Source organism: Sciurus carolinensis, chromosome 16, assembly GCF_902686445.1.
Source record: "Sciurus carolinensis chromosome 16, mSciCar1.2, whole genome shotgun sequence".
NCBI classification, from domain to species: Eukaryota; Metazoa; Chordata; class Mammalia; order Rodentia; family Sciuridae; genus Sciurus; species Sciurus carolinensis.
The window spans coordinates 49,823,121-49,844,887 of record NC_062228.1 but is presented as its reverse complement, the minus strand read 5'-3'; the positions used below and the strand labels follow the sequence as shown (position 1 = coordinate 49,844,887).

The 21,767-nt window shown below is 38.6% G+C and overlaps 1 non-coding gene across 1 annotated transcript; it reads right to left on the bottom strand.

Moving 5' to 3' along the window:
• Positions 1-1,668: 1,668 nt before the first annotated feature.
• Trnaa-cgc (transfer RNA alanine (anticodon CGC)) lies at positions 1,669-1,737 on the bottom strand. The gene has a single exon. It is a non-coding gene; the product is annotated as a tRNA-Ala (tRNA).
• Between the last annotated feature and the right edge of the window lie 20,030 nt (positions 1,738-21,767).

The window sequence follows — 21,767 nt, the reverse complement described above, 5'->3', positions numbered from 1 at the left end:
ATTCTTGATGGCTTCCATTCTGACTGGAATAAGATGAAATCCAAGTGTAGTTTTGATTTGCATTTCCTAATTGCCAATGACATTGAACATTTTTTCATATATTTTCGGCCGTTTGTATTTTTCCCACAATTTTTATTGGTGCGTTAACAGTTGTACATACTGATGGGATTTGTTACATATTGGTACGTGCACACAACTCTATTAGTTCTTTTGAGAAGTGTCTGTTCAGTTCATTTGACTATTAATTGGGTTGCTCTCGGGGGTGTTAATTTTTTTGAGTTCTTTATGTATTGTGGATATCCATCCTCTGTCAGAAGAGTAGCTCGGAAAGATTTTTCTCCTATCCTGTAGTTTCTCTCTGCACATTCCTACTTGTTTCCTCTGGTGTGTGGAAGCTTTTTCATTTGATGCCATCCCCTTTATTAACTCTTGGCATTATTTCCTGAGCTTCGGGGGTCCCGTTGAGGAAGTCATTGCCTGTGCCTATGTGTTGGTTATTGATGCTACATTTTCTTCTAGGAGTTGCATAGTTTCTGGTATAATTCCTAAGTCTTTGATCCATTTCGAGGTATGTGTGTGTGTGTGTGTGTGCGTGTGTGTGTGTGTGTGTGTGTGTGTGTGTGTGTGCATGCACACCTGCAGAGGGTGACAGAGAAGGGCCTGGTTTCTCTCTTGTACATATGGATAGCCAGTGTCCCCAGCACCATTAGATAAAGGGTGTATTTTCTGCAGTGTCAGTTTCGGGCACCTTTCACAGATCAGATGACTGCAGCTATGTTTGTGTCCCCTATTCTGCACCATGGGTTTACGTGTCTGTTTTTATGGTAGTGCCCTTCAGGCCTTGTTACGTGACTCTGTAGTATGATTCGGGAAGTCGGGTGCGATGATGCTGCCGGCATTGCTTTCTTTGGCTCAGAATCACTTTGACTATTCTGGATCTTTTCTTCTTCCAAATGAATATTAGGACACCCCGCTGCCCTGCAGTTCTGTGAAGAATGTCACTGGGATTTTGATGGGGGTTGCATAGAATCTGTAGATTGTTTTGGATAGCACGGCCATTCTGACAATATTAATTTTGCCTATTCATGAACATGGGAGACCTTTCCATTCTTTTGTCTTCATTTTTTTCTTCATTGATTTGTAGTTTTCATTGTATAGGTCTCTCACCTCCTGGGTTAGATTTATTCCTAGGTGTGTGTGTGTGTGTGTGTGTGTGTGTTTTAAGGCTATCATGAGTGGGATTGTTTTCCTGATTCCAGTGGATTCATTATTGGTCTATAGAAGATCTATTGGTTTTGTTGTTTATTTGTTTGTTTTGTACTGGGACTTGAACCCAGGGGCCTTGAATCTGTGATCCTCCTACCTCAGCCTCCTGAGTTGCTGGGGTTACAGACTTTTTAGATCTTCTAAGTATAGGATTATATCATCTGCAAAGTGATAATTTGATTTCTTCCTTTCCTAATTTTTAACCCTTTTATTTCCTTCTCTTGCTTACTTGCTCTGGCTAGAAGTTTTAGTACTATATTGAAATAGGAGTGGTAAGATGGACATCCTTCTCTTGTTCTAGATTTTAACAGAAATGCTTTCAGTTTTTCCTTGTTCACTAGGATGTTAGCTTTGGGTGTGGTTTTTTTTTTTTTTATTTTTATTTTATTTTATTTTTTTTTGCGGTACTGGGGATTGAACCCAGGGCCTTGTGCTTGCGAGGCAAACACTCTACCAACTGAGCTATCTCCCCAGCCCTGGGTGTGTTTTTATATCTTTCATGATGATGAGGTTTCTTTAGTGCTTTTTTTTTTTTTTTTTTTTTTTTTTAATCATGAATGGGTGCTGAATTTTGTCAAAGGCTTTCTCTGTCTATTGAGATTGGCCGTGATATTTGGGTCCTTATATCTATTGACATGGTGATTTGCATATGTTAAACGATTCTGGTAACCCTGGAATAAAACCAGCTTGGTCATGGTGTATAATCTTCTTAATATGTTGTTGAATATGATTTGCTAACATTTTATAATTTGAAAGTGTTCTCCTTTCTGTTTCATGGAATAATTTGAGGAGAACTGACATTAGTTATTCTTCACAAGTTTGGTAGAATTCAGCAGAGAATCCGTTTGGTTTTGGGCTTCTTACTTTGTTAGAAGGCTTTCTTACAACTTCTCTCTATCAAGTTATTGGTCTGTTTTTCTGTGTCGGTTTTGGCAGGATATGTATGTAGAAATATTACTTTCTTCAAGGTTTTCAAATGGTCCCTAATGATCCTCTGGATGTCTGAGATGACTGGTAAATTTTCCTTCTTCATCTCTAGTTTTATTTATTTGGGTTTTCTCATTTTCTTCTGGTTAGTTTAGCTAAGGGCATACCAATTTTATTTATCTTTTAAAAGAGCCAACTCCTCATTTCACTGATCCTTTGTGATTTTTTTGTTGTTGTTGTTCTGCTCTGAATTATTTCCTTCCTTCTACAGGTTTTTTTTTTTTTTTTTTGGTGGTGCTGGGAATTGAATCCAGGGCCTTGTGCATGTGAGGCAAGTACTCTATTAACTGAGCTATATCCCCAGCCCCCTCTACTGGTTTTGAAATTTATTTGTTCCTTGTTTTTTAAGGGCCTTGAGATGCGTCATTAGGTTAGTTGGGATTTTCCTGATTTTCTTATTTCTTACTCAGCTGTAAACTTACCTCTTAGGGCCATCTTCATAGTGTCCCAGAGGTTCTGGTATTTTGTATTTCTATTCTCATTTAGTTTTAAGATTTTTAAATTTCTCCCTTGATTTCTTCTATTATCCATTCATTATTTAAAAATGTGTTGTTCAATCTCCATGTGTCTTTTTTTTTTTTGCTTTGTTTTATTCATTCTCAACTGAATTTTTTAAATTAAAATTTTCCTACTTTCACAGACTACGTTTTGATTCATTGTACACAAATGGGGTACAACTTTTCATTTCTGTGGTTGTTCACAAGGTAGATTCACACCATTCATGTAATCACACATATACATAGAGTAATACTGTTTCATTCTACTCTTTCCTTCCCCACCCCTCCCACCCCATTTTCCTCTATACCATCCAAAGTTCCTTCATTCTTCTCTTCCCCCTCGTTATGTATTGTCACCCACTTATCAGAGAAAACATTTGACCTTTGGTTTTTTGGGCTGGACCTAGCATGATATTTTCTTCACTTAGCATGATATTTTCCAACTTCATCCATTTACCAGCAAATGCCATAATTTTATTCTTCTTTATGGCCAAGTAATATTCCATTGTGTATGTATACCACCGTTTCTTTATCCATTCATCAATTGAAGGGCATCTAGGTTGGTTCCACAATCTAGCTATTGTGAATTGAGCAGCTGTGAACATTGATGTGGCTTCATCACTGTAGTATGCTGATTTTAAGTCCTTTGGGTATAAACCGAGGAGTGGGATAACTGGGTCAAATGGTGGGTCCATTCCAAGCTTTCTGAGGAATCTTCATACTGCTTTCCAGAGTGGCTGCACCAATTTGCAACTCCACCAGCAATGTATGAGTGTGCCTTTTTCCCCACATCCACACCAACACTTATTATTGCTTGTGTTCTTGATAATAACCATTCTAATTGCATTTCTCTAATTACTAGGGATGATGAACACTTTTTCATGTATTTGTTGATCACCTGTATATCTTCTTCTGTGAAGTGTCTGCCCAATTGCTTAGCCCATTTATTGATTGGGATTTTTATATTTTTGGTGTAAAGTTTAAGTTCTTTATAAACTTTGGAGATGAGTACTTTGTCTGAAGTGTGTGTGGAAAAGATTTTCTCCCACTCTGTAGGCTCTCTTTTCACATTATTGATTGTTTCCTTTGCTGAGAAAAAACTTTTTAGTTTGAATCCATCTCATTTATTGATTCTTGCTTTTATCTCTTGTTCTCTGGGGTCTTGTTAAGGAATTCTGGTCCTAAACCAACGTGATGGAGATTTGGGCCTACTTTCTCTTCTATTTGGTGAAGGGTCTCAGGTCTAATTCCTAGATCCCTGATCCATTTTGAGTTGAGTTTTGTACAGGGTGAGAGATAGGGGTATAATTTCATTTTGCTGCATATGGATTTCCAGTTTTGCCAGCACCATTTGTTGAAGAGGCTATCTTTTCTCCACTCTAGGTTTTTGGCACCTTGGTCTAGTATGAGGTTACTCTACTTATGTGGATATGTCTCCGTGTCTTCTATCCTGTGCCATTGATCTACCTGTCTATTTTGGTGCAAATACCAAGCTGTTTTTGTTCCTATTTCTCTGTAGTAGAGTATAGTCGTATAGTAGGTATAGTGATATCTCCTGCATCACTCTTCATGCCCAGGATTGCTTTGGTTATTCTGGGTCTTTTGTTCTTCCAGATGAATTTCATGATTGCTTTCTCTATTTCTATGAGAAATGTCATTGGGACTTTAACTGGAATTGTATTAAATCTGTATAGCACCTTTGGAAGTATGGCCATTTTGATAATATTAATTCTTCCTATCCAAGAACACGGGAGATCTTTTCATCTTCTAAGGTCTTCCTTGATTTCTTTCTTTAATGTTCTGTAATTTTCATTGTAGAGATCTTTCACCTCTTTGGTTAGATTGATTCCCAAGTTTTTTGTTTTTTTGTTTTTGTTTTTTTTGAGGCTATTGTGAATGAAATCCTTTACCTCATTTCCCTTTCAGATGATTCATCACTTATGAATAAAAATGCTTTAGATTTATGTGTATTGATTTTATATCCTGCTATTTTGTAAATTCATTTATGAGGTCTAGAAGTTTTCTGGTGGAGTTTTTTGGATCCTCTAAATAGAGAATCATGTCATCAGCAAATAGTGACAGCTTGAGTTCTTCTTTTTCCTATTAATATCCCTTTAATTTCTCTAGTCTAATTGCTCTGGCTAGTATTTCAAGGATGAAGTGGTGAAAGAGGGTGTCCCTGTTTTGTTCCAGCTTTTAAAGGGAATGCTTTCAGTTTTTCTCCACTAAGAATGACGTTGGCCATGGGCTTAGCATAAATAGCCTTTACAATGTTCAGGTGTGTTCCTACTATCCCTATTTTTTTCTAGTGTTTTGAGCATGAAGGGGTGTTGTATTTTGTCAATTGCTTTCTCTGCAACTCTTGAGATAATCATGATTCTTAAACTTAAGTCTATTGATGTGATGAATTACATTTATTGATTTCCAGATTTTGAACCAATCTTGCATCACTGGGATGAACCCCACTTGATCATGGTGCACTATCTTCTTAATATGTTTTTGTATGTGATTTGCCAGAATTTTGTTAAGTATTTTTGCATCTATGTTCACCAGAGATATCATTCTAAAATTTTCTTTCCTTGATGTATCTTTGTCTGGTTTGGGTATCAGATTGATATTAGCCTCATAGCATAAATTTGGAAGGGTTCCCTCCTTTTCTATTGCCTGGAATACTTTAAGAAGTATTGGAATGAATTCTTCCTTGAAGGTCTTATAAAACTCGACTGAGATTCCATCTGGTTCTGGGCTTTTCTTGGTTGGTAGGCTTTTGATGGCTTCTTCTATTTCATTGTTTGAAATTGATCTGTTTAAATTGTGTATGTCCTCCTGGTTCAGTTTGGGAGGATCGTATGTCTCTAGAAACCTGTTGATGTCTTCAATATTTTCTATTTTGTTGGAGTATAGATTTTCAAAGTAGCTTCTCATTATGTTCTGTATCTCAGTGGTGTCTGTCATATTTTCCTTTTCATCTCGAATTTTAGTAACTTGAGTTTTCTCTCTCCTTCACTTTGTTAGTGTGGCTGAGTTATCTATTTTGTTTACTTTTTCAAAGAACCAACTTTTTGTTTTGTCATTTTTTTGAATTGTTTCTTTTCTTTTGCGTTCATTGATTTCAGCTCTGATTTTAATTATTTCCTGTCTTCTACTACTTTTGGTATTGTTCTGTTCTTTTTCTAGGGCTTTGAGCTATAATGTTAGGTCATTTAGTTGTTGACTTTTTCTGCTTTTCTTGAGTGCACTCCGTGCAATGAATTTTCCTTAGTACTGTTTTCATAGAGTTCCAGAAATTGTCATATGTTGTATTGTCATTATCATTTACTTCTAAGAGATTTTTAAAATCTCCTTCCTAATGTTTTCTGTTACCCATGCTTCATTCAATAGCATATTATTTAGTTTCCAGGTGTTGGAGTAGTTTGTTTTTTATTTTGTCATTGATTTCTAATTTCATTCCATTATGATCTGATAGAACACAAGATAGTATCTCTATTTTTTTGCATTTCCTAAGGGCTTCTTTGTGGCATAACATATGGTCTATTTTTGAGAAGGTTCCATGTGCTGCTGAGAAGAAAGTGAATCCGCTCGTTAATGGATGGAATATTCTATATATGTCTGTTAAGTCTAAGTTATTGATTGTGTTATTGAGTTCTATGGTTTCTTTGTTTGGTTTTTGTTTGGAAGATCTATCTAGTGGTGACAGCGGTGTGTTAAAGTCTCCCAGAATTATTGTGTTGTGGTCTATGTGATTCCTGAAATTGAGAAGGATTTGTTTGATGTACAGGGATGCACCATTGTTTGGGGCATAAATATTTACTATCGTTATGTCTTCCTGATTTATGGTTCCCTTAAGCAGTATGAAATGTCCTTCTTTATCCCTTCTGACTAACTTTGGCTTGAAGTCCACTTTATTGGAAATAAGGATGGAAACCCCCGCTTTTTTCTGAGTTCGTGTGCGTGGTAGTTTTTTTCCTATCCTTTCACTTTTAGTCTGTGGATGTCCTTATCTATGAGATGAGTCTCTTGCAGGCAGCGTATTGTTGGGTCTTTCTTTTTAACCCAATCTGCCAGTCTGTCTTTTTATTGATAAGTTTAGGCCATTAACATTTAGGGTTATTATTGAGATATGATTTGTATTCCCAGTCATTTGGCTTATTTTTGGTTTTTAACTTGACTTGATTTCTCCTTTGAATGGATTTTTCTCTAAGGTAGTTCCTCCCTTTGCTGATCTCCATTGTTGTTTTTCATTTCCTCCTCATGGAATATTTTGCTGAGAACATTCTGTAGCGCAGGCTTTCTATTTGTAAATTCTTTTAACTTTTGTTTATCATGGAAGGATTTTATTTCATCTTCAAATCTGAAGGCTAGTTTTGCTGGGTATAGGACTCTTGGTTGGCAACCATGTTCTTTCAGAGTTTGAAATACATTGTTCCAGGCCCTTCTAGCTTTTAGAGTCTGGGTTGAGAAGTCGGCTGCTATCCATATTGGTCTCCCCCTATATGTAATCTGATGCTTTTCTCTCGCGGCCTTCGAAATCCTATCTTTATTTTGAATGTTAGGCATTTTCATTATAATGTGCCTTGGTGTGGATCTGTTGTGATTTTGTGCATTGGTGTTCTGTAAGCCTCTTGTATTTGATTTTCCATTTCATTCTTCAGTTTGGGAAATTTTCTGATATTATTTCATTGAATAGGTTGTTCATTCCTTTGGTTGCATCTTTGTGCCTTCCTTGATCCCAATAATCCTTAAATTTTGTCTTTTCATGATATTCCATAGTTCTTGAAGGTTTTGTTCATGATTTCTTACCATCTTCTCTGTTTGGTCAACTTTATTTTCAAGATTAGATATTTTGTCTTCATTGTCTGAGGTTCTATCTTCCAAGTGGTCTAGTCTTTTGGTGATGCTTTCCATTGAGTTTTTTATTTGGTTTATTATTTCCTTTATTTCAAGGATTTCTGTTTGGTTTTTTTTTTTTTTTTTTTTTTTTTTTTTTTTTTTTTTTTTTTTTGAGAATCTCTGTCTCTTTGTTGAAATGATCTTTTGCTTCCTGCAGTTGCTCTGTCAGCTTATTGGTATTATCATTCATTGCCTGCATTTGCTCTCTTATCTCATCCTTTGCTTTGCAAATCATCTTAATCATGTATAATCTGAAGTCCTTTTCTGACATTTCTTCTAACATACTGTCATTGGATTCTATTAATATAGAATCTAGATTTGTTTGGGTCATTTTCTTCCCTTGTTTTTTCATGTTGTTCATGTATCTTCCCCTCTAGCAGTGCAGATCTGGGGTATTGCAGATTTCCCCCTATAGTCATATAGTGGCCCTATAGGTTTCCAAAACCCTTTCTTTAAGGGGAGATCAATATCAGCAGTGCCCAATTCAGACACTATGCAATCCTAGACCAAATAGCCCCTATGAGGACAATAACAAAATTGTCATAATAAGCAGAATGAGTTCAAATATTGTCTTCAGTAAAACAAACAGATTTGCAATAAGGTCTGCAGTTTCAAATGGAGGACAAAGAGGATGCAGAGGGATGTAGAATGTGGCTGTTAATGGGATAAGAAAAGAATATACAGAAGTTCTAGATAATAGAAAGGGTGAGAGTGTAATCAAAAGAAATTGGATGTTAGCATGCAAAAGAGGGAGAAAGAGACTCTGAAGGAACAGGTAAACAAAAGGACAAGAGAGCAAGAAAAGTAAAGAAATAAAAACTTAAATTTTTTCAATAAGGAGAAAAAAGAAAATCTACAGTGTAACAGTCATATAGTAATGAAACCTCCCAGAGTTTGGTAGCCTGATGCATGAGCGGTACCTGACAATGAGCTTCAAGCCTCTAGCAGGCGACTCAGGATGGGTTTTGCCCCACCTAAAGGTCGGAGATATGGCTTCCAGGATTATCCAAGATGGCCGCTCTGGCTTTGAAATGTGTTGGCAAATGGTGAGCTGCAGCTCAGGGTGTGGCCATGGTCAGCAGGAGGTCCTGGAGGTGGGATGTGGTTGGTCAGGCAGGGGTCCTGGAGGTCGGGTGTGTTTGGTGTGGTTGTGGGATCCTGGAGGCCTGTTGCAATCAGTCGGTCTGGGGTCCCAGGGATAGGGCACTGTCAGTTGGTCTGGGGGTCCTGGCGGCAGGGAGCAGTCAGTCAATGTGAAGGCTCCAGAGGCAGGGAGTGATCGATCGGGCTGAGGAATCCTGGAGATGGGGCTCAGCCAGTTCGACCAGGGGTCCTACGGGGCCTGGTTGTTGTCTCAAAATGGTGGCAGCCACATGTAACCAAACCTGCAGGTACTGTAACAGTGAACTTCCAGGCAACAGCAGGCAGCTGGTGCTCCACTGGCGGTCGATGATCAGTTTGCTGACTGTTGTTGAATGATCGGGAGGTGAACCTTGGGCATTTGGAGATGGATAGGTGTAAGGCAGGCGATGGACAGGTGAGAGGCAGGCAAATGGCGAATGATAGGCACCTGACACTGAGCAATCTGCACTCAAAGAAGGCATCAATGTGCTGGCAGACTGCAGGTGATCACGCAGACAAATGAGGTAAACAACAGGGGATCGATAAGCAGCAAAAACTGCCTTACCAAGAAACAGATATCCTCTACTTGAAACCAGAGTTATGGAGTGACAAGGAATGCAGCCTCCCTCTAGTCTGCCATCTTGGGTCCCTCGTTTTTCCTTTAAGGTAGTTCCTCCTTTTGCTGACCTACATTGTTGCTTTTCATTTCCTCCTCATGAAATATTTTGATGAGAATGTTCTGTAGCACAGGCTTTCTACTTGTAAATTCTTTTCACTTTTGTTTATCATGGAAGGATTTTATTTCATCTTCAAATCTGAAGGCTAGTTTTGCTGGGTATAGGACTCTTGGTTGGCAACCATGTTCTTTCAGAGTTTGAGATACATTGTTCCAGGCCCTTCTAGCTTTTAGAGTCTGGGTTGAGAAGTCGGCTGACAAAGCCCTGCCTCCAGAACCCCTGCCTGACCAACCACACCCTATCTCCAGGAACCCCAGTTGACCATGCCTATGTCCCAAGCTGCAGTTCCCAATTTGCCAACACATTTGGAAGCCAGTGTGGCCATCTGGGGTTATCTCAGAAGTGGAAGCTCCCATTTTTAGGTGGGGCAAATCCTATTCTGAGATGCCTACCGGAGACTGGAAGCTCATTGCCGCTCATGCATCAGCCTTCTGAAGACTGGGAGGTTAGAATACTACATGACTGATATAGTGTAGATTTTTTTCTTTTTTCTTTTTCTCCTTTTTGAAAATGTTTAAGTTTTCATTTCTTTATTTTTCTTGTTCTCTTTTCCTTTTGTTTACCTGTTTCCACAGAGTCTCTTCCTCCCTTTTCTCATGCTAACAGCCAACTTCTTTTAACTACACTACACACTTTCTATGATCTATAACTTCTATATAATCTTTTCTTATTCCATTAACAGCTACATCCTACACTCTTCCCCATCCTCTTTATCCTCCATTGGAAACAGCAGACCTTATTGCAAAACTATTTGTTATACTATAGATAACAATTGAACTCATCCTCTCTATTTATTATGACAATATTGTTAATGTCTTCATAGGGGCTATTTGGTTTTGTGCTGCATATTGTCTGCACTGGGTGTTGCTAATATTGATCTCCCCCTTAAAGAAAAGGTTTTGGAAACCTGTAGGGTCACTATAAGCCTATAGGGGGGAAACTGCAATACCCCAGATCTGCACTGCTAGAGGGGACAATACGTGAACAACATAAAAAAAAAGGAAGAAAATGTTCCAAACAAACCTAGATTCTATATTAATAGAATCCAGTGACAGCATGGTAGAAGAAACATCAGAAAATGAGTTCAGAATATACATAATTAAAATGATTTGTGAAGCAAAGGATGAGATAAGAGAGCAAATGCAGGCAATGAATGATCACTCCAATAAGCAATTGAAAGAGCAATGGCAGGAAGCAAAAGATCATTTCAACAAAGAGATAGAGATTCTCAAAAACAAAAACAAACAGAAATCCTTGAAATGAAGGAAATAATAAACCAAATAAAAAACTCAATGGAAAGCATCACCAATAGACTAGATCACTTAGAAGACAGAACATCAGACAATGAAGACAAAATATCTAATCTTGAAAATAAAGTTGACCAAAAAGAGAAGATGGTAAGAAATCATGAACAAAACCTCCAAGAACTATGGAATATCATGAAAAGACAAAATTTAAGGATTATTGGGATCAAGGAAGGCACAAAGATACAACCAAAGGAATGAACAAACTATTCAATGAAATCATAGCAGAAAATTTCCCAAACCTGAGGAATGAAATGGAAAATCAAATACAAAAGGCTTACAGAACACCCAATGCACAAAATCACAACAGATCCACACCAAGGCACATTATAATGAAAATGCCCAACATACAAAATAAAGATAGGATTTTGAAGGCTGTGAGAGAAAATCATCAGATTACATACAGAGGGAAACCAATACAGATATCAGCAGATTTCTCAGCCCAGACCCTAAAAGCTAGAAGGGCCTGGAACAACATTCAAGCTCTGAAAGAACATGGTTACCAACCAAGAATCCTATACCCAGCAAAACTAACCTTCAGATATGAAGATGAAATAAAATCCTTCCATGATAAACAAAAGTGAAAAGAATTTACAAGTAGAAAGCCTGCACTACAGAACATTCTCATTCAATGTTATTATAGAGCAAAGTTTTTAATTCCTGCCATTTTGATTTTCATGTTTAATTTGGTCCTATTTCTCCCCTGATTTGTCTATTGCAATATCTGGGGTTTTAAAAATTTCCTTTTGTTGTGTTTAAATATTTTCTGTAGTGTCAGCTTAGTAGTCAGGAATTCTTTTACTTTCTTCTTATCTTGTAAGGGTTTTATTTCCCTTTGATTCTGAAGGGTAGTTGTGCTGGATATAGCAATCTTGGTTGACAGTTATTTTCTTTTAACACAGCATTCCAAGCCCTCCTGGATTTGAGAGTTTGTGCTAAGAGTGCAGGAGCAATTCTGATAGGTTTATTTCTAAATGTGACTGTTATTCTTCACTTGAAGTTTTTAAAAATTCTATCCTTGCTCTGTACATTAAGCATTCTAATTATAATGTGTCAGACTTTTTTTTTATCTTATCTATTTGAGGTTCTGAATTAATTCTGTGTCTTAATGTCCATCTCATTCTCAAGGATTGGAAAAATTTCTCTTATTTTCCTGAAGAGTTTATCCATGCCATTATCCTGCATCTCACAATGTTCTTTGATTCAAGTGATTCTTAATTTGGACTCTTAATATTGCCCCAGAGTTCTTGTATATTCTGGTCATGGTCACTCATTTTCTTTAATTCTGTCTGGATGTTCAGGGCTGGCTACTTGGTCTTTCAGCTCAAGATCTGTCCTCAGCATGGTCTAGAGAAACTTTCAACTGAACATTTTGATTTGTTGTCTTTCGTTTTCAAGAGTTTTGTTTGGATCTTTTTTCAATATCTCTATCTCCTTATTGAATTTCTCATTCATATCCTATACTGGTTTGGAGTTCTTTGGAGTTTATTGATCATTTTATAATTATTTAAAATTCTTTATCTGATATTTCATCCACTTCTGTATCTTTGGAGTCAGTTGCTGGTGGATTATAAGTTTTGGAAGGCATCATGTTATCTTGTTTTTTCATAGTTCTTGTAATCCCGTGTCAGATTTTATGAATCTGTTGAGATGGATTTCTCTTCCATTGTTATATGCAGATCTTTTTAGGGCACAGCCTTCTTTTGCCAAAGTGTTCTGGGATATGAAGTTGTTGTGAATTTTTAAATATATTTTCAGGTAGGTTTTGTAGTATAGTTTCCCAGCTAGTTGTTTGGTGAAGATTAGTGTATTTTGATACAGGGTATTGTGTCATAGGTTGAGGATTCCACTTTCTTTGTAGGTCTCAAGAGTGCAGTCCTTCTTGTAGACTTAGCTATTGTGTTGTATACATCAGGGTTTGTGGCATACACCCTCTGATTGCTCTTCAATTAACAGTCCTATATTCTAAAGTGATATGTTGAGTGATCTAGAATGAGACCTGTTTTAAGTGTGGTATCACAGCTTTTGTGTTAATTTCATTTTTGCTATGGTGTGGATGCTCATGAATGGGACCTGAGGCTTTCCCCTAGCCATTCCTCCTTGGGGCTTGGTCATTAGTTTGGGGGTTTTGTCTCTTTGTTGTATTAGCATATCATTGAAGTTTGAGCATGGTTAGTTTGTGGAGCCAGTTGTGCTGTCTCTTGGCTGAGTTTAGCTCAGTAGCAGAGTCTTTTATTGTTAACTTGTAGTGTCCCAGTAGGTTCCTGGCACCTCAGGAAAAGGGAGAAACAAATAATATCAATAACAGAAGCAAATGATCTATAGCATTAAATACCTGGTGCCTACTATGACATCTACAACACAAATTGCCACAAAAACAGAAATAGTGGAGTCAGGATAACACAAACAATAAATAGCTATGAACTAGATCTTGCATTAAAGTAAACAGCAGTTGTCAGTTAGGTCACCCCCAGTACCAACAGCTGCAACAACATGAATGGTGGGGCAAGTAGTTATGTAAATGAAAGGTTCTAAAAGATGGAAAAATACAGTTCATTAAGAGAAAAGTGTGGCAGGATGGTAAAAGGAAGTTGAGAATCTGCAAAAATGTGAAGAGAGAAAGCAGAAGAGATGTAGCAAGTGATAGCTATAAAGAAGGAAGAGGAAAAGTAAAGGAAACCAAAGGAAAAGAGAACATGTGAATTTGGCTTTTAGAGAAAGAAGAAAGAAATAAGAGAAACAAGCAAAATAAATGAGCAAACCCCCTAACCCTTAAAACACAAAACAAAAATCACAACTGTTTAAAAAATGCTAAAAATGAGGGGGATAAAACATCAGCACACATGCACTCTTAATGAAAAATGAAAAAATTGTCTCCAATGAGGTGATCACAGCTGTTGGTGAGGATGAGGATGGATGCTCACCACCTATCCCTGACTCCCTTTTCATTTCTCCTTGGACACACCCCTTAGAGCAAGGACTGGGTTGTTAAATCCTCACTCCTCTCCGGCTCCTCCTTGACATCCTCTTTCCTGCTCCTCCTGTCTTCTTCTCTATCCTCTTCCTCTTCCTCCTCATTGAGCCACCAGCTGGAGTGGCCTAAAACTGAATCTGGTTGGAATGACTTTCAACTTCCTTTCTCATCAGTATAAATTGGGACAGAATGGGAAGTACTGGTGGTTGCAGTTTTGTTTAGACAGACCTGATCAATGCATTCCTGGGTGGAGTTGATGCAGAGTTCTAAGTGGGGAGTTTGGCAGCTGGAGCTTGACTCTAATCAGGCCTTTGGGACTTTATCGTGTGGCATCTGCTTTGGAGAGATTAGATCAACTTGCCTCTAGGGCCAGGCAGATGCCCAGCTCCACTGGAAGTCTGGATCTCAGTATCCTCCTAAGAATTCTACTCAGCCCTCCACAGGTCTTTCTCACTCTGCTGGCCATGAATACAGCCTTTCCAGGATTAGACCCTGAGTTTTTCATATCTATCTGTTTCCTGACCATCTGTAGCTGGTCACATGACACATCAGACTCGAAGGGAAAGTAGGTTGCCCTCTTCTTCATGACTCTGACTTGAACCTTTGTGAGTATAATCTTCTCTGTTTCAATCATGTTCTGTTAGGTACACTCTAGGCCACACAGTAGGTATTTGCTGGGACAGTTTGGCCATGTGTTATATGGTCTTCTGGGATCCCACAGTACCAAGCTTCAGTGTAGTCTTCTCAAGATGACGTACCTCAGCTCTCCAGCTCTCCCCTTGCCAGTTCAGAAATGTAAGGAATCCCAAGAAAACCATGCCGGACACAGGAAATCACATAAGGGAGTTTATTAAGCAAACAGAGTGTCTCCCTGCAGGGTAAGAGACAAAAATGAGAGGAAAAGAAAGGGAAAGAGAAAGGGCGCACGCTACAGAGAGTGGAAAAGCAAGGAGGAGAAAGAAAGTGAGTTGGGGGAGAGAAAAGATGGCGGGGTAGCTACCCTAAAGCAGTTGAATTCTGCTGGGCAACAGGGGACCAATAATGGAGAAGGATACTTGCAAGCTGACTGATGAACCAATAGCTAGCTAGGATGTTCACAGACTGACAGTAGTTGGGAGGTGGGGAAATGGCTGCAGCGGAAAGGGCGGGGTGGGGAGCAGCTTTGTAGATCACAAGAAACACCAGATCACTGTGCAACCTCTGGATCAGCTGACTTCAGGTTCCTTCTCCATTCTACAGGTTTTTCCATGCCAACTTTGTTCTTGTCTTTCCCCACTGCAGCAAACGAGTGCCGCTGTGACAACTGACTTGGCTCCAATGTACTCTTTCTTGCTTGTTCAATGCACCCGAAATTCTGAGTCTCTAAGAGCTTTGACTGTCCAATATTGAATTTCAGTGAATTCCCTCTTTTGTGTACCTCACTGGGAAGCAGTACTCCCGCTCCTTGAATCCTGAGTCATGGAACCAGTGGATACGCAGCCTTCCTCTAATCTGTCATCTTTCTTTTCCTTCCCATTCTTTTCCTTCTGGAATGCCTGTGATGCATTTGTTGGTATGCTTGATGGTGTCCCACAGGTTCCTTGAGATCTGTTCATTTTCTTCAATTCTTCTTTCAGACAGGGTAATTTCAATGACCTTATATTCAAATTCACTGATCCTTCTTTCTGCTCAAGTCTGCTTTTGAATATCTCTAGTGAATTTTCCATTTCAGTTATTGTGCTTTTCAGCTTCAGGATTTGTTTCCTTTCTATACTTCATTTACTGGTATTCTCATTTTGTTCATTCATTTTTCCCCGATTTCCTTTATTTTTTTCATATATAGTTTTCTTTACTCATTCAGCATATTTGAGTTGATTTAACATCTTTTACTTTTAATTGCAATGTCAGAACTTCCTTTAGGAGTGCTTTTTTAAAATGTAGGAGTGGTTTCTATCAAACTCGTTTTTTTCTATGATTAGGTCCTACATTTATTTCTTAGGGTTATAATTTTTTAGAACTGGACATTTTAAGTATTATAGAACAGTAATTCTAAAATCTAATGGTCCTACTCAGGGATTGCTGGTTAGAGTCATCCATCTGTGACTTTTAAAACAGTTTTACTCCTTTTGTGTGTGATCATTGAAATTTTTGTTCAGTTGTCTCTATAGTAAAAACTCTTTAAATTTCCGGATCCAGGAAAAGAGCAAAGAGTTCTGTCCCTCTTAGATTTTCTGGTGTTCTGCTGGAGAAGCTCCTTAGGTAGAGCAAGCCAAAACCAATATAAAGGTCTGTGCCAGTCTCTCCGGGCACTGCTAGACCAACCAAATTGCACAGTCACAAACTCTTGGAGGGATATGTATCTCACTTTAAAACTTTTTATCTATGATCTCCATTGTGTGGACCATTTGTGGGTTTACTTTGGTTTTCTGTTCAATGAATTATTAGTCATATTTATTGAATCTTTGCATACCTCATAATTTTAATTTATATTAAACCTTATTGCTTTATGATTTTGCTTTTCTGGTCAGGCAGACAGGTACGATCACCTTTGTCTGGGATATTACTGAACTTGGTCAGAGCTTGTTTGTGGAGTTTGCAGAGGTTGGTCTATCTCCAGTTTGTTCATGTTCTTAGGCATGGATAGTTATGGAGTCTACATAAAAGCTTTATGGTACATCGCCACTTTATCCCCTAAAAATTGGGAATTTTCATACTACTCTTAAGAGTTTTTCAACTTAATTCCTTAGCCTGCAACTCCATGTAGCATGACAATGTGACATATTTATTGCTGAGGAGCCCAAATTTGAGTCATTTCAAATACCCAATTTTGTCACGATATCCCATTACGGCTACATCCTGGCATTTTTTGCATGAGTGTTAACTTGTTCTCGATATCTTTATATTAAATGAGTTTCTTACATACAACTAATGGTTCATAATTGCCTTTTAACTCCAGCATAGCAAAGTCTGTCCTTTAATAGGAGTGTTTACAATACTTATTTTTAATACCACTTTTGATATCATTTTGTTTAACCCTTCTTGATATTTTCTATTTCTCCTCTATTTTTTCCTTTTTTCTGGACTTTTTAGGACTTCATATTCTATCTACTATTGACTTATTAGCTATAGACTTTTTTTTGCTGCTGTTGCTCTAGAATTTATACTAGATACATTCAACTTTCCACAAGTGACCATTAAATAATATTGGGCCATGTTAAATATAATAACCCTACAACGTATTTCCACTTATTCTCTTGCCCTTAATGTGGTTGTCATATTTTCTACCTATGTTATAAACGTCACAACACTGGGTTATAAATTGTTTTAGAAATAATCACTTTAAAGAAATTTAAGATAAACAATTTTTACATTTATCTACATATTTCCCATTTCCAGTGCTCAGTATCCATTTGTATACTGTGAGTTTCTCTCTGGCACTGTTTTTCTTTCAGGAGAAGAACTTTAGCTTTTCTTATAATAAAGATCTGTTGGTGACAAATTGTGGTTTGCTCACCAGATGATAAAATTTTTTATTTTGAATTTTCTTGAGAAAGATTTCTATCAGGGCATAAAATCTCGGGTTGACAGTTCTTTCCCTGTTAGATCTGCAAAGATCGTAATTTCCTCTCTATGATGCCATTGTCTTTTCACCTGCATCACTTCTAGTAAAAAGTCTTCATTATTTCTTCTTTTTTAAATTTAATGCATATTTATTCTTTGCTTTAAAATTTTTCTGCTGGATGCTAGTTTTCAAGAACTCAATTTTTGAGTCTCATTGTGGTTCTTGGATTTGTGAATTTGTGGTATTCACTTGAAAAATGATCAGCAAATCCCTTTTTCATCCTGATTCTGGATATGTAGCCCACTTAATAGTATTTCACAGGTAAATAGGATCTGATTCTTTTTTTAAAAAATATTATCTTTTGTACCTCTTAATAACTCGAATTACATGTAAGGTGTACAGTATAATGTTTTGATTCACACATAGTGAACTGATTACTACAGTCAAGCAAATTAACATCCATCTCTTTACAGCGATACCATTTTTGTTTTTGTGGTGGGGACACTTGAAGTCCCGCAGTAAATTTCAAGCATAAGATTGGTGAAATTAGAGTCTCTAGACTATATGATAGGGTTCTAGAACTGATTCATCCTGAGTAACTGAAACTTTGTGCCTTCCCTGTACATCTCCCTTTCCCTCCACCCAGGTAACCTCCATTCTACTCTCTGCTTCTGTGGATGACTGAGATTCTTATAAAAGTGAGGTCCTGCAGTATTATTCTGCATCTGGCTTATTTTTACTTAGCATGATGTCTTCACCCATGCTTTTGCAAATGGCACGATTCTTTTCTTTATAAAGGATATATAATCTTTCATTGTGTGTGTGTGTGTGTGTGTGTGTGTGTGTGTGTGTGTGTGTAAATTTCTTTACCCATTCATCCGTTAATGGACACTTGGATTGTTTCCATATTTTACCTGTTGGCTAATTTTTTTTCCATTCAGTGAACTTCTCAGGATGGGGATGTAGCTCAGTGGAAGAACCCTTGCTTAGCATGTGTGAGGCCCCAGGTTCCATCCCCAGCACTAGGAGGAGGTGGGGACAGTTTCCCCATTTTCTTTGGGAAAGGAAAATGAAGTCTCTACCACATATGGTAGAAGGGGTGTGAGTGTGAGTGTGTGTGTGTGTGTGAGTGTATGTGTGCGTGTGAGTGTATGTGTGCATGTGTGTGTCTGAGTGTGTGTGTGTGAGTGTGTGTGTGTGTGTTTGTATGTGTGTATGTGTGAGTGAGTGTGTGTGTCTGTGAGTGTGTGTGAGTGTGAGTGTATGTGTGTGAGTGTGCATGTGAGAAGGAGATTTCTTCTGTGATTGGACATCTCTAAGCTGAATCTGGTTTTCCCTGCTTTTTCCTCTAATGTCTTTTCTCTCAACCTCTGTGGTCCAGGCCCAGGTCTGTGGCAGTCGCAGTGAGAGGCGAGTGTATTGGGCAGTGGTTTCCAGGCAGCCTCCCACTCAGCTCAGAGACCAGGTGAGGGCCACCCAGAAGGGACCATGCAGGGATCAGAGGCCACTCAGCAGGCATACCTGTTTTTGTGGGGCTGCACAACCTGCTAAACAGTTACCAATCCTGAGAGGAGGCCGGTCAGGCTGGGGACCTCTCAGAACCTCTCGGAAGTGGCAAGCTCTCCTCACCCTACCCCCCAAACTCAGTCTTGGGAGTGGGAGGAAAAGATAGTGAAAGAGGAAGTAAAAGCTGAGGGCTAAAACTTCTTTTGATTGTTGATCAGTTGGAAGTCTGCTTTCATCCCGTCTTGGGGAGATGAACTCTGAGAGGGCCTGAGAGAAGTGACACTGGCTGTCCCAACCCCATACTGATGGCCACATCTTAACTATTACGAATAATGCTACAATAACACATCTTTGGGATGCTGATTTCATTTTCTTTGAAAAAAAATTTATATTCAATTTATTCGCAGGATCATAAGGTAGCCCCATTATTAATTTTCTGAGGAACCTTCATACTGTTTTCCATGATGGCTGCATTGGTACTGGGGATTGAACCCAGGGTCACTTTACAGCTAAGCCACATCCCCAGACATGTTTAGCTTTCGAGACAGGGTTTCACTAAGTTGCTTGGGCCTCACTTAATTGCTGAGACTGGCCTCAAATTTGCCATCTTCCTGCCTCAGCCTCCCCTGTCGCTAGGATTGCAGGCATGCGCCACCAGACCTGGCTGGGGGTCTGATCTTATTGACTAATTTTTCTCCTGTTTATGGGTTGACTTTTTCTGGTTTCTTGGCACGTGCAATCGTTTTTTTCATTGGATCATGGGCATTGTCAGTTTTACTTTGAGTGTTTGAATTTTGGTTTTCTTTTTCTTTTTTCTTTGCACACTGGGGATTGAACTCAGGGATATTCTACCACTGAGCTGCATTCCTAGCCCTTTTTATTTGATTTTGGAGACAGGATCTCTAATTGAGGCAGCTGGCCTGGAACTGCGGTCCTCCTGCCTCAACACCCCCAGTTGCTGGGATTACAGGTGTTGCCACCACACCTGGCTTTGATTTTTCTTTTTAAAACATGTTAGGCTTTGTTCTGATGTTCAGCTAATTTATTTGTGGTTCAGCTTGATTCACTCAAGGCTTATATTTAAGCTTTGATAGGAGAAGCTTAGAATAATTTATTTTTCATGTGTGTGTGTGTACACATGTGTAGTACTGGGGATTGAACCAGGGGACGCTTTACCACTGAGCTATATCCTCAGTCCTTTTTATATTTTATTTTGTGATAGGGTCTGGTAAGTTCCCCAGGCTGGCCTTGAATCCTCCTTGCTCAGCCTCCTGAGTTGCTGGAATTACAGATGTGTACCAATGTATCTGGCTAGAATAGCCTTTTTTCTAGAAATATTTAGTTCAATGACTAAGGCAAGACCCCTCTGGTGCTTCCATTGAATGTTCAAAGTGACTCTTTTCCAGCTGGTCATATCTTTGAATATTTTTGAAAAAACTCTGAGAACTGTTAAAAGCTCACCATTTCCTGTTTTTTCTTCCTATGCTCAGCCCTGGGCAGTTTCAGTGAAGAGTCCTATCCAGATTTCTGTAGTTTTTTCTGCATAGTTTCCTGTACTCTTATAGGAGTTTGGACCACTTATATACATTTTTAGTTTTCTGTCATACAAATTTATATCAACCTTTCTCTCTTTAGTATAATTTTTTGTCAGTCCTTCAAGTCTCTTCCGGCATGCATAATTCCTTCTTATTCTTTGACACTGATCTGGAAGAACCTCAACTCTAGTGCCCCTCACCAGCTACTCTGTGGAAGTTTTACGCACAACTAGGTAGATCGGTATTGGCCATAAATATTTCACTGACAACAAATAACCTTCATTCCTGCTGTGATGCTGCCCAATGCATCTCCTGTTTGATCTTTCAACTCTTTCTGCCATTATCTGCTGCCGTGCTTTCAAAAAGTCTCAGTTCTTCTCAAATGTCTGTCTTGGCAACTTAGTGAGACTCTGTCTCAAAATTAAAAAATAAAAAGGACTGAGGATGTGGCTCATTGGTACAAAACAAGAAAACTCTTTCATGTCCTTCCATGCTTCAGATTAATCCTCACCTTACGCCCATTCTTCCTTCTTAAATTTAGGTTGAATGGGTGATAGATACCTTTGTGAAATGAAGACTAAATTCCTTCTACCATGGATCTTAGTTTTTAAACCTACACTAGACCTTGATCTAATGAAGAATATTAAATGTTTCCTGTAATTCAACAAGGCAGGATCTCAGCTCTTAACCATCAGTATCTAGATCTTCCCTTCACACCTTGAAGTTCTGGTTAACCCTTTATAGATTCATTTGTTGAGAATGGTCTTGCTCCCCCGGTTTCCTCACTCCCACATACTCTTGGGGTCCACTGTACCTTGGTACCCCACCCCTCGTTCTCATCTTGCATTTACATTTTATAATGGGTTCTAGGTCAATGTCTCATACCTTACATAAATCAACACACTGTCCTTGGAAGTCTCTCTTTTCCTACCAAGTCTTTAGTAGGTGAAATTCATCAGATTTCCAGGAATCCAAGAATTGTCTTACTGGAAATGTACCCCTCAGAGGTTTGTGTGTGTGTGTGTGTGTGTGTGTGTGTGTGTGTGTGTGTTTTAACACAGGGAGGGTCATGCACTCCTCAAATCTCTCCCCTATTAGGTCTCAGTCATTTGGCGTCACCCCTATAGGGAATGCAGCAAAACTTTTCTTCCAGCTACCCCTGAGAGCATCCTGGGATATTCTCTGTAAATAATTAGTTTGGATAATTAGTATGCTGACAAAAAAATGCTCAGACTTTTCTTGCAGGCCTTGTCATTGATGGTAGAAATAACATAATAATGGCAGCTCTAGAGAGAGATGAAGTCAAGGAAACCAAACCTATAACTGAGGGTTCGGCTTTCTCTCCTGTGACAAGGCAGGTAAACATCAGGCATACCTTCTGGAACAGAGGTGAGTGAATCATATTTCA